At 34.7% G+C, this 13,896-nt stretch overlaps 1 protein-coding gene across 4 annotated transcripts in view; it reads left to right on the top strand.

The window, feature by feature from the left end:
* Window positions 1-13,896, top strand: part of LOC149651481 (acetylcholine receptor subunit alpha-like) — a 120,676-nt gene that overhangs the window by 86,676 nt on the left and 20,104 nt on the right. The window lies entirely within an intron of this gene.

Below are 13,896 nucleotides of genomic sequence, written 5' to 3'. Positions count from 1 at the left end.
TCAGGGTGCACGCTCGGATCATAGACCAAAATCGCTCAGCTATAACCTGAACCTTTCTAATAGCATTTTCCCCTACCTTTTTGGAAAAGTGGAATTTTTCAGGTTATAGAGTTAAAACGTGAAAATCGTATCACAATGAGAGATCAAAAGAACTTCATAGATTTTTTTTTAAAAAAAAGAAGTCATATCATATGTAATATTAAAAGAGCATCCTTGTAAGTTCTGGAGTATAGATAGTAGTTTCTGCCTTTTCATCACACGGCCTACCGACCTTTTGCTAACTCTGTCCTTTTTTATTGGGCTGACTCTCCCGGTTTTCGTGAAATTGATTTTGGAAAACTCGTATAGTATATACGACACTCTTCGTAGAAATAGCTTGGAGATTGCGGGAAACCGTATACTTTTTTTGGAGGAAAAAAAAAGAGGGGGACTAAAGGGATTACCTAAGAATCCTCCCATAGGGATATGTCACCAGTGTCCCACCCTGCACTACTATTCTTTGAAACCCTCTTTCATAAATACTAAACATATAGCTGCCCTACTGATAAAAAATAAATTCACTTATCCTCCTATTTTTTTTTACATTGAAAGTTTGGTAACTATTATTAGTTATTTTTAGGTTTTTGGAAAATTAATCCAGTTATATCCTAGATTTTTTATACTAAACTAGACTATAGTTAAGTATAGTCAAGTATTAGTTTGAAGTGAACCTTGAAAAACAACAAATGATGAGACTACTAGATTATGGTACCGTAATATTAGTTATTTTTGATTTTTTGAAATGTTAATCCAGATATATCGCAATGTCCTAGAGTTTTTATACTAAACTGAACTGACTGTAGTCAAGTATAGTCAAGTATACTTTTGAAATGAACCTTGAAAAACAACAAATGTTGAGACTACTAGATTATGGTACCATAATATTAGTTATTTTTTAGGTTTTTGAAAAATTAATCCAGTTATATCGCAATGTGCTAGAGTTTTTATACTAAACTAGACTATAGTTAAGTATAGTCAAGTATTCGTTTGAAATGAACCTTGAAAAACAACAAATGATGAAACTATACACGATAATAAAAGCCAAGAGGACAGTCACTCGGTGTACAGACAATCTGAAAGTGATTAGTACCTCGCGTTAATATCACGTTAATCTCCTCAAACAGCCAAGTCCCGTGATTAATAATTTAAGGTTCAATGTATTTACAGCGTCTGTTTAGATAGCTTTGACGTATTACATAAAAAAGGACTTGGTTTGCCCAAGCCTAAAAAACAAAACGATAAGAGTTTTTTCCAGTTGACTGAAGCGCGGATATTTTATTTTTCTATATAATTTTAAAGACAATCTGTATTTTACTACTCTTTAATTCAGTCTCCTGATTTTACTGGTAATGGATTTATTTCCTATAAATTAATTGAAATAAAATATCTTATCTCAGATTTTTCAACAACAATTCCATTTTCGTAAAAATTTTATCATGAAAAATCTGAGATAGTAATATTTTATTTCAATTAATTTATAGGAAATAAATCCATTACCAGTAAAATCAGGAGACTGAATTAAAGAGTAGTAAAATACAGATTGTCTTTAAAATTATATAGAAAAATAAAATATCCGCGCTTCAGTCAACTGGAAAAAACTCTTATCGTTTTGTTTTTTAGGCTTGGGCAAACCAAGTCCTTTTTTATATAATATCTGTTCCTTCAGTCTTTATTTGTATTAATCTATTATAGAATAATATTTGCCTGAAATGCGAAATTTTTCACTTCTAGGACGAGGTTAAAAATGGTTCTACACTTCTACTAATTCTTATATGATACGGCTCACAATTCGTTTTATAACCCGAGCTTTATAGCCAACTTCAAATAAAACCTGCCACGATTTTTAAACTATCAAAGCCGTATCTTTTACAGTCCATTTTACGATTGCAATTATCCATGACATTGCGTGCACTGCCCTTGTACGTTTACAGTGATTGGCACCGTGAACAGTTATTTTAATTAAAATACCTAGGCCACAGGTCCAGTTTTAAAAATAACCTTATTTCCAACACTGATCCATCTATCCTTCCAGCTTTTACAATCACCCATTGCATAGACTCACTCAATAGTCTGCCTAAGCATGGATTTATAATAGAATCTTACGCTTCCTGGATATTTCACTCACCTTAAAACGCGCACAACATTTATTCCTCGTCTGAAATAGTACCAGCCTGGCACGCGCGTTTGTGACGTAGAATTTGAGGCAAATTCAGAGGGGGGTTGAAGTTTATCACGTGATCGAGTTCTAATTATGAATAGCGCGCGCGAAATTATTTTTAGAAAAGCGCGCGCGCACGCGCGCCGAAAGAAAAACGTTTGCCTCAATTTCTACGTCATCAGCCCCCCCAGTCCCCACCCGCGCGAATTTTTGTGACATAAATGTGTTTAAAATCAAAATGCCTTACTGAAGGCTACAGGGAAATATCCATGAAGCGTAAGCTTCTATTATAAATCCATGGCCTAAGAAAGGCAACTTAAGCCTTGGTCGAAACTAACATCTAAAATATAAATTAAAAAGGTATCTTAAGTATAGAATTTCAACCGAGACACATAATTAAACGAAAATTAGACCCGCCAGAGAAGTTTTTAATAAATATAGTGTTATATTTATTGAAAAATATCAAGTTAAAGTTTCAAGGCGGTGAAATGGCAAATTAGCGTCGTCTACTGTAGAGTAACGAACAATTAGCGTCGTCTGCTGTAGAATAATCTTTTGAGGTACTTACATTTTTAATTAAATTAACATACTTAGACTTAATTAAATTTGATGAAACTTGAAAAAGGCACACCTTGAATAGTTACTTGTTAATTTAAAAGTATTCCGAAAGCTAACTTCCATGTAGTTTTTAAATGATTCGATGTACAGGAGCACCAAAAACCCCATGTTATTCCTATGGGAAAATCGGCGAAAATCTGTGAATTTTCATTTAACATTACGGGAGGGTGTGGGATCTTATCTAGAAGGGCCTACCGGCCCTCTAGAATTGGCCAACAATACACGTATAAATTTAAATTAATTTTAATCGGACAGACTTTGACAAACAACAAATAACAAATATTTACCCTTAAACATTAAGAAACGAAACCGTTTAAATAAATCCATTTATTTGCCGTAACGTGATTGGCAGAGAGGTAGAGGTTTTGACAATATATCGACTCAAAACTTATGCGGGGGAACATTTTTGAAGCCAACATAAAATATGAACGAATATTTTTCTTTCTTCCTTCTTTAAGGGCTTATACTGAAAAGTATCCGTTATTTGTGGCAAAGTAGCTCGCGCTAGGACCCTGACCCTGCTGTAGGACCCCTTGATAGGGAAAAAGAAATAGGGAAAATGGGGGTCAAGGGAGGGAGGGAAGGAAGGAAGGACGGAGGTGTGTCTCCCCTTCAATGTCGGGGAAAATGATAGGATAAATATTTTAGGAAAAGTGGACCCTTTTCTCCCTATTTTTTACTTCTTCTTGCTTCGTTTTGACCGTCATCCACCTGTCACCCGAAGCTCGTCTTCGTATGGTTTTTCTTGTTGAAGGGAGTGTGAAATATCACGTGTGTAAAAATTTTGTGTAAAATGGTTTGGATATTTCAAGATTAGGCTTAACTCCTCATTGAAAATGGTTTGAAAATATCAATATTAGACTTGACTTTTCACGGATAATGGTTTGAAAATATCAAGATTATAGGCTGAACTCTTCACGGAAAATGGTTTGAAAATATCAAGATTAGGCTTAACTCTTCACTGAAAATAGTTTGAAAATTTCAATATTAGGCTTAACTCTTCACGGAAAATGGTTTGAAAATATCAAGATTAGGCGTAATTCCTCATGGAAAATGGTTTGAAAATTTCAATATTAGGCTTAACTCTTCACGGAAAATGGTTTGAAAAATTTCAAGATTATAGGCTTAACTCTTTACGGAAAATGGTTTGAAAATATCAATATTAGTCTTAACTCTTCACGGAAAATGGTTTGAAAATATCAAGATTAGGCTTAACCCTTCTTAGAAAATGCTATTGTAAGAATATTGGGCTTAATCAGCTTAACCTAACTCACAGTTAGGCCTAGATCTACATGGTGAATTTCTCGAACAGCTTGAAACATCTTTTCCTTTCCACAATCTCTTTAATGGAGGGTTTACTTTTGAATATATCTCCATGGATCTCTTCCCTGTTAACTCGGTGTAGAAAAAAAAAACCTTCCTGTCGAATCAATATGGAGTCTGACCACGGTCTTTAATGTGAACAGGGACAACCGATTTATCATAGATATATATTTTTTTACACGGTAACTCCTCGCGCTCGCGAAAGAGGCAGAAAAATGTTCTCCTTTTCCCCCTTTCTCTTAATGCATGCCAAGGCTTATCTATGGCAATTTACTTAATGAAATATATATTACAGATTAGGGTTAGCTCGGGAAGGTGGAAGGGAGTTACATTTTTTCTACAGTTTTTATTAATATTTTAGGCACGTTATGTTTTGGTAATTAAGCAGGGTACATGATATGGATTTTTTTTCTCTTGCGTAATTTAGGGACATTTATGTATGGGTACTATTTTTTTTATACGAGATATATTAGTTTTTACTTTCATCACCATAATTAAATAGTCATAACTAATTTGCATAATCTTAAATTTAAAATTTATTAACCACCCCTAACTGGAAAGGAGATATTTTGAAAAATAGTCATTCTTTAAAATTTTATGCTTTGTCAAACTCAAACTCGAAGCTTCCAAAGGTTCAGAAACTTTTCCAGAAGTCCCAAGTTTTAATCAATCTTTAATTAAAAATCGTTAGACCCTAACGGACCCTAATTACTAAGAAAGAGAGATAAATTTTCTATATAAACTTTTGAAAACTAAAAGCTAGTTGAAAAGTCTCGAAATAGTATATCGCTTCATTTTCTGCTAAGCCTAATTTCCAAGAATCTTTCATACTTATCTTTCCCAATTTGCATTAGCGACCCCAAACGTCGACTCCATTTTAAATTTTGGTTCAAGAGAGATGCAATATAATTCAATAAACCCCTTTTATTGACTAAAATTAACAAGGCGACTTAATTTCTTAATACAGGGTTAAAAGCTGAATCTTAGTCTTTTAGATTTTTGCTACAAATATTTTTCTTAGGTTATAGTTACTTATATATAATGTATAGTTTCGTAATACACAAATTTAGGCCTACTGCAATCTGCCGAAATTCAGAAAGATGGTTTTCTTTAAAAATATATATATACTTCAGGACAGGTTTCCGCTCTAGTGACCTTAAAAGGAGCCGCTAATTTCGCGCTCGTAATTAGTACCTGCCTTTTCTTTAAAGGAAAAGTATGTCCAAGAAAGTTTTATTCGAAAATATAAATAAAATAATGAATATTTGAATTTCTGTTTTTTTTAAGTCGAAAATTCACTACAAGTTAGATATTTTTGAGAAATTCTCCGGTTGAGTTAAATGTTGATTAAAATAACTTACATTTACTCCAGTCAGTAAACGTAATCGCTCATATCTTCTTAAATATTTTAAATATTCATTATTTTGCTTACTTCTTCGATTAAAAGCAAATATTCTTAATCTAGATGATACCAAGAAGCGATATCTAGTTTATTAGGGAGAAGGTATAAGATGCCTGAGTATTCGCGCGCCATAGTCCCAGTCCCCCTTTCAAAATACAAGGGGGGGGCGTAAAAGGAGGCCGGGCTATTTCGCCTCTCCTCAGTCGGAAAAGACATAAATTTCGTCATTCGCGTCGCGCTGACGTGAGTTTTCAAGAACCAATGAGATGCATGCTGGTTGTAATTTAGAGGAGGGGTTTAACTCCGGACCAACGTTTGGACTGGAGATTAAGCTAGAAATGTGGCTAATTTATACCTTCTCCCTAGTAAACTAAATATCGCTTCTTGACGATACTTTACCTTTAAACAATGGAATCACCCAGTGTGCCAACACCATGCACTTTCTTTTTCTCAAGCCATCTTTCTTTATTTTCGCACGGTCTTAATTTTTCCCATGGACTTGGAAAAGGCTAACCACTTGACACTCTTAGGGTTTTTGACACCGGGGTTATTAAAAAAAATGACATGTCCCTCGAGTCTCAAAGTGTTTTATTATTAATATAAAGAAAAAAGAGTACAAAATGGCACAAGAATGAAGAGTTAAGATTATCATCTTTTGTCTGTAAGAAGAAGACTGTATATAAGGAGAAAGACAGTTTCTTTAATATTTTGTTTTTCTTCTTTTGGCTTGGAGTTTAACTGGAAGTTGGTTGCAATTTTTGGGAAGCCCTAAATTTAAGCTTGAAGTTTCAGTCCAGCTGTGGCCCACCGTCCAACCGCCTTTATGCGCGGTTTTAACGCAAAACCATTTGAATTTTAGTTTCAAGTTGGGTGGAAATACGTTGTATTTGTTTATTTTAAGTTATTTTTTACATATTTTGGGAGAATCATTTTGATACTGTAATCATATATTCGTTGTGCTGTTTGATTAAGGATTTGATAGTCAATAATGCAAAGTATATGTCATACTCTGAAAAACTTAATATTTTAATTTATTATTATTATTATTATTATTGTTTTATAAAGAACTAATTTAAGTTTTAATATTTTGTTTTTAGCCGTAAATGCTTTTGAAGTTTTTACTACCTTTCTGGGTATCGTTAATTTAATATAATTAGGCTTAATAATTAGTTTTAAAATTTATTTCTCGCTTTAAAAATAATAACAACAAACTTTTGAAGATACCACGTTTATACTATTAAGGCGTGAAATTCTCGCGGCCCTTTTTCCAACTTCCCACTTGCATTTTCTAACTTCATTCTCTTTCTCTCTCTCTCTCTCTCTCGCTCTGGCCTATATCTCTGGCGCGTTCTTTACACCTGACCTTTATACCAGAAGCATCTTCTGGAGTTTCGTAGGATGCTGCTGGTGCATCTATCGCGCGCGAGAGCGGCATTCCCGCTATTCTCACTTTCCCGCCTTTTCCGAAGGGAATTTATAAATCTTCTCGCGCTGCCTTCATTAGGGTAAGTAAAGGCTAGCTGGAGCTTTTGCCCCCCAATGGCTCGTGCCAAGCTAACATTCTGCCTTCCCAAACACACGCGTATATGCCTAAATGTAACGCAAGAAGGTGTTTGTAAGAATTTCGCGCCATTTTCTCCCCCACATGCTCTTAATTCCTTTTTTCTTCTTCTTAGCTTTCGTTTCCACAGTATCGTTTCTTAAGGATTATCGAGTGTTTTTGGATGGAAAGGCCGAGAGAAAACTTCTGTTTCTAATTTTTTTTCTCTTGTTTAATCTCCTGGATGTTTCGAAACGTCGCTTTAATGTTTGCCTAGCAATTTCAGGCCCTGTTTCATTTATTTTAATTTCACGGCAGCGCCAGCTTTTTTTATATAACTATTTCATGATTGTTTTCCTCGGTAACCCTTGGTTTCGTTCTACACGTTGTTGAGAATTTTCAACTTGTCCCCTGACATGTTGAAAATGATTTTCTTTTCGTTTTAACCTAAGGAAAAGTAACACCAGGGATAGTTTTAATTTTAGAAATAGGAATGGAGAGCGGTTAGTATTTACTTCAGTCCGACTCATAGCCCAGTATAGATCCCCTCCCTCTAACACATAACGAAAAGTTTAAATTATCTTATTGGCTCACTCAAACTACGTTTTGATGATGTTGCTGACGGGGACGGCGAAAAATACGTAATTCCTTTTTACCTCTGTCGCTATGACCCTCCCGCCTCTTCTTTCATACCCCTCCGTCCCGTGGAAGGGGGACCGGAATTTGACGCGCGCCCAGATTACTCTGTTCTCCATTCCTACTTCTAAAATTAAATCAATCCCTGGTAACGCCGATAGTTTTTTAGATAATTTTAGTTACTCTAAAGTCTTTTAGGTAACGCACAATAAACGTATTTCCACTTAATTTATTAATTTCTCACGCTTGAATTTCCCATCTTTTCATGCAAGCTTCAAAACGTTTCCGAATATTCTCCTACAATGTAAAAGTTTATTTTGATTTGCGAGGTCTTAACTTAGACTTCGCGAGTCAGTTTTAAATTTAGCTTATTTATAGACGTATATTTGTCAGATAAAAGGGTCTAAATATGTCGAGTAAAACAAGAAAACTTAACTTAATAATCTGGCTTCAAGATCTAGGGTAGATTCTAGACACCCATCGTTTTGGCAGGGGGGATGGTAGCGAGCTATCAACATTAATTTTCTAAAGTATCAGTTTTTGAGGCGAGAAGTGTTTCCATACTGATAAGAAAGATCCCAAGAGGCTAAGAGATGTAAAACTACGTAACTGGGATGTATTTATTATTTTAGTTAAATTTTTCCAAAGTTTGAAGCGTAGACTTGATGATTTCTCACACGTTTTAAATAGTTACAAAAATAAAATAAGCTGTAACGTGCAGGGTTTCATACAAACCTCGAAAACCTGGAAATGTCAATGAAATAATTTCAATTTCTTGACTAAAAATTCAGGGAAAACACAGGGAAATTTATATTGTTTTAGTAAAATAAGTGAAAACACAGGTAAATTTATATTTTTTTAGTAAAATTCAGGGAAAACACAGGGAAATTTATAATTGTTTTAGTAAAATTCAGGGAAACACAGGGAAATTTATAATTTTTTTAGTAAAATTCAGGGAAAACACAGGGAAATTTATATTTTTTTAGTAAACTCAGGGAAAAAAGGAAAAATCTACTCAGAAGGGGTTAATTACTCAGAAAAAATAGCCAATCCCGTACCTATTACTCCAAAAAACTATGTGGCCTTGCACCTGGAAATATGTAGGAAATATCAAGGGAAAAAACCTAGAAATGTCAGGAAAATCGGTTTCCCGAAAGTTATATGAATCTTGACATTAAATTTCTCTTCTTATTTCAAGCAGAAGTTTACGTATCCTTGGTTCGTAGTTTTAAATATATCTACCCCTTTTATTCTTCGCAAATGATACCAAAAAAAAAAGGCTAAAGAAGCTTAAATAACTTCTTCATAAGGCTCTTATTTATATTCTTACGTTTTTTATAACAAAAAAAGTAGAATAAAATTTTAAAATAAAGCCTTCCTCTTTCGAGAAACGCAAATAGACCAATAAATATAAGGTTCTTAACAAAAATGATATTTTCCTATTAAAGTTAATAATTTCATTAACGAGGCGTAAATTGGGGTATCAAAATTCATATTTTTTCTTATTATAAATGCATGGATATATACTTCGGTTAAATTTTGACGGGTTAAATTAAGACGGTTGAATTTGAGTATTTGACATGATATATAAATCGATTCTCCTCCTCCCATTGCACTTGAGTTTTCCCTGACGTACCATACCGCTTTTCCCACACGTACATACAAGTAAATAGTAGACTTATAGTTATGCAAAAGGCCATGGGGCTTTCATTTAGTCAGATATCTAGGAAAATTCGCGGTTAAAGTTCCTGGGAAACTAGTCACGGACGTTAGTTCCGCATCCCCATCTATGATTTTATTAAAGTTTTCCCAAACCAAACTCGTAAATATACACCCGTATACGAGCGGAATATAGCCAACGGCTGTGTTTGGCAGGAGATGCCCTGAGCAGTGGTAAGTTTCTAACGCGTTCAAGAGATAGGGGTATTTTCCAAGCCTTGGACTAGTATATTTATAAGGTCTTGAACTTGTTCGGTTGCTGGTACTTAAAACCGACGCTTCATGATTTGATAGTGCATTTAGGGTGTTAGGAAAACAGGAGATCGGTTCGCTACTAAGCCTTGGTTGAATCTTTTCAACAGTTGGAAGCTGGTGGTGCCCTTCCGTTACACGAGTGGAAAAAAAAAGCTACAGCACGTACAAATAGTTTGGGAGGAGTTTTTCTTTCTTTTGTTTTTATACGCATTTGGACGCCGTGTTGAATGCTAAAGCGTTGAGGGAGTGGTTTTTGCGTCGCTCTACCAAACATTTAATTTGGAATGGTAGAGGGAATTTTACATTTCAACAAAAGTAACTGACCCGGGACCGTATATTTGCCACTGTAAATTTAGGCTTAGAAACGGAAATTGTGCCACGAATCGAAGTTTTCATGGAAACCATTCCAAGTTCTTAAGCCTAATCTAAAACTTTACGCCGCTATCATCGATATGAATTGGTTAGACTAATTTTCCAATGACGACAGTGCAAAGTTTCTAAGTCTAATTTGGAAATTCGCGACGGTATTATTGGTGTAATATTAAAATTGGGTGATTTAAGTTGACGACTATATTGCTAGATTCGCAGACGGCAGACATCCTATAAGTTACGAATGAGAAACGGCCCAGTCAAAGTTTACTCCGTTGAAAGGCCCAATCCATCATCAAGTCCCGCTGTCAGGCTGGGAAGTTGAAGCCATTCCATTGGGAATAGTGGGCGGACATCGGGACGCAACTTATCTTAAGAGCTAGTCGAAGGGAACTTAACTAGGATGACTTTGATAACTTCTTTTAGTGTCTCAACGCCCGCGTTGTTTGACTGACAGGATATCCGGTTCTTGATTTGTGAATTTAATCTCTAAAAGTATTAACTATCATTGAAATGTCAGGTCTCTGGGTTTGATAGTTCGATATCCGATGGTCCTAAATAATTCGCTTGAACTTTATTGGCTTTCAAATGGGTACAAAACATTAAAGGGTTGTCTACCTAATGATTTGGTACTAGTTTTAAATAGTTAAAAATAACATACTTGTTGGAATGATGCCATTTAATAAAGGTGGCCAAGTGCAGAAGTACGCGTTACAACTCAAGAAGAAACATTTTTAGATTCAACCTCTATAGTACATAATATAATACTCAAAGCAACCCGACGAGAAAAACTACAAGGATCTGAATTAAACTTAATTGTCACTCTGCATAGAATCTAGGCGATGAAGTCGCGTTATTGGGGGAGTCCCATGAAAGATAGTTGGCGGGGGGGGGGGCACGATGTCCCATCCATATATCATTCTTTATTAGAAGTTATACGCTTAGGAACGCTTAAGTCGCTTGTCAAGTTCTTACTCGTGAAGGATAGAGTCCTAACGGAGGGAAACCATCTTCTCTTTCTCGCGCGCGCGTTGGCGTCTTAGGGACCCATGAAAAATTCCATCCATCTTCGGAAGGCCAGTCAGTGCTCGGACAAAACTTTCATTTCATATCATCAAGAATTCATTCGCGTTACTAAGAATATCTTGATACCAGAAAAAAATTCTTCTATTTGTTTTAGAACTGATAAAATGTAAAGAGCGAATTCTGGCACTTTAATATGGATTTTTTTCCTTGTGAAATTAGTCGCAGCGTAAGTTCATATTATAAGTTTGTCACTGGTTACTGTTCAGAGCTTGTCATGAAGAGACGTAGGTCATAGATTCGAGGTAAAGCGATGCTTGGTGAAGTTTAGTACAAACTAAAGAGGAAGATGGAAGTTCTGCAAAATTAACCGAGTATAGACATGCAATTCTCGCTTGTCGTTCTCGAACTAGCTCGAGCTGTAAGTCGAAGTATAGGTAGTGTCATACTTATGAAACATATCTTATAAACTTATGGTTGCAGTCACTGCTTGAGCGAAGATTGGTTTTGAGCCTTAGTCCCTCCATATTCTTAGTAACTTGAATAAGTTCTTGATACCGTGGCTTTTTAGCCAGTGTATTGTACAGAAGTGGTCATCGGATCCCCCACGCTAAGACGCGCGCTGCTCCGTCTGAGATTTATTTCTTTGCATCCATCCAATTAAGAAAAGTAATTATCCTTTTCCCCATCGTCTTTAATTATGGACTTTCATGACCTTATGCAAATTGTGTCGTAAAAACACTCGATTTAACTTAATAACAATTTTTTTTTACTTATTATTGCAAGTTCTGTAGTGTTATACAGGCTGCTTTTTGATATAGATTCTGTGTAACGTAAACGCATGCATAGCGTGGAACACCTTTCTACAGGGGCCCTACGTTTAACACGGTGTAGTTTGCCCCTAAATGGGGGCTTTCCTTAGATACGTATTAAAGAGTTTAATCTGTCTGTTTGTTTATAACGCCCTGACAGTGTTACCTTTTGAAAAACACGAAGAAACTTTAATTATTAACAAATAACCCGTGGATGGACTTGCAGAAAAAAGCATTCTGACCCTAACTTACTTGTTTAGTATAAAATGTTTTACAAAATTGGTCAAAATTCCCTTTTGGGATTTTATATTTAAATAGGCTACTATATAATCTAAAAGAAAGGTCCCATACTGATAGAAACAGGACCCCTTTTGCGGCTGACAAGATAAAATAGATTTTGCAAAAAAAAAAGGATAAACTATGAAGAAATTCGACAGGAGATTTTTTTAAACCTATAATAGAAAAAGAGAGAAGGCGTAGGAAGGGGATATCTAACGTATCCTTACTAAAAATAACCCAATGTCACCTGTCACCACGATGAAAGTCAAGGAGACTCTTAGATGTCCTTGATACCGTACCAAAGTGACATTGAGTTTTATTCTCTATTTGAATTGACAACTATTTGCTCGCTCGTTCGATGGGAAAAAATCCGTTGATATATTGGCTACCCAGAGACAATAGGGGGAGAAAAAGGTTACACTCAGGGGTGTGATCTGAACTGATGTTAGGATCAGCAAAGCGTTGAAGAAAAAGCTGAACACGCCGAATCTCGGCCGGCTATCTTTTAAGGAGTTTCTTCTTTTTTACCTTCTGAATTTTTTTTAACTCTTTTTGGTCAACAGGAATTTGGTGAATGTAGTTTGATAAAAATTGCTTAGCTAGTAGATGTTATATGTATTCTCAAATTGATTACCTTTGAATGTTAGAGAAGGAATGCTTTTAAAGGGAGCATGAAGCGTTCAATGGCACCAGGGATAGATTTAATTTTAGAAGTAGGAATGGAGAACGGTTAGTATTTACTTCAGTCCGACCCAGTAAAGAGCCCCTCCCTCCAACACGTAACGAAAAATTACAAGCACTTTTTTTTAGATTTACAAGCACTTTTTTTTAGATTTACAAGCACTTTTTTTAGATTTACAAGCACTTTTTTTTAGATTTACAAGCACTTTTTTTAGATTTACAAGCACTTTTTTTAGATTTACAAGCACTTTTTTTAGATTTGCAGGCACTTTCTTTAGATTTACAAGCACTTTTTTTTAGATTTACAAGCACTTTTTTTTAGATTTACAAGCACTTTTTTTTAGATTTACAAGCACTTTTTTTTAGATTTACAAGCACTTTTTTTAGATTTGCAAGCACTTTTTTTTTAGATTTGCAGGCACATTTTTTTAGATTTACAAGCACTTTTTTAGATTTACAAGCACTTTTTTTTATTTACAAGCACTTTTTTTTATTTACAAGCACTTTTTTTAGATTTACAAGCACTTTTTTTTAGATTTACAAGCACTTTTTTTTTTAGATTTACAAGCACTTTTTTTAGATTTACATTACAGGGAGCCCACCGGTCCTATAATTCCTATAAATTCCTATATTTTTGAACCTGTCCTTTATTATCCTATAATTTCATGAAAGGTCCTATAATATCCTATATTTTTGAACCTGTCCTTTATTATCCTATAATTGCATGAAAGGTCCTATAATATCCTATATTTTTGACTTAGTCGAAGTTTTCGTATAGTTTAGCATCAAATTTATCAAAATTTAGCTTTTTTTTATCGAGATCACATTTGAATAGACACCGAAATTGTGGAGCTCGCTTAGGATTTTTTATATATTATATTATGTTATATTTTAATTAAGTTCTTCTGAGTTTTCAAAGTAAAATCCAATTTGTTATTTTTTATTTTTTGGGATTTTTCTACATAGTTTAAGCCCAAAATTGTATTATATTAGAGCATTTTTAGTCCTATATTTTCCTATAAAAACACATTTTTTTCTCCTA

The sequence above is a fragment of the Phalangium opilio genome, unplaced genomic scaffold (genome assembly GCF_054372755.1).
Source record: "Phalangium opilio isolate 3A_F unplaced genomic scaffold, DU_Popi_V2 ptg000082l_1, whole genome shotgun sequence".
In the NCBI taxonomy this organism is placed as follows: domain Eukaryota; kingdom Metazoa; phylum Arthropoda; class Arachnida; order Opiliones; family Phalangiidae; genus Phalangium; species Phalangium opilio.
The sequence above is the reverse complement of the archived record's forward strand: the minus strand, read 5'-3'. Positions and strand labels throughout refer to the sequence as shown.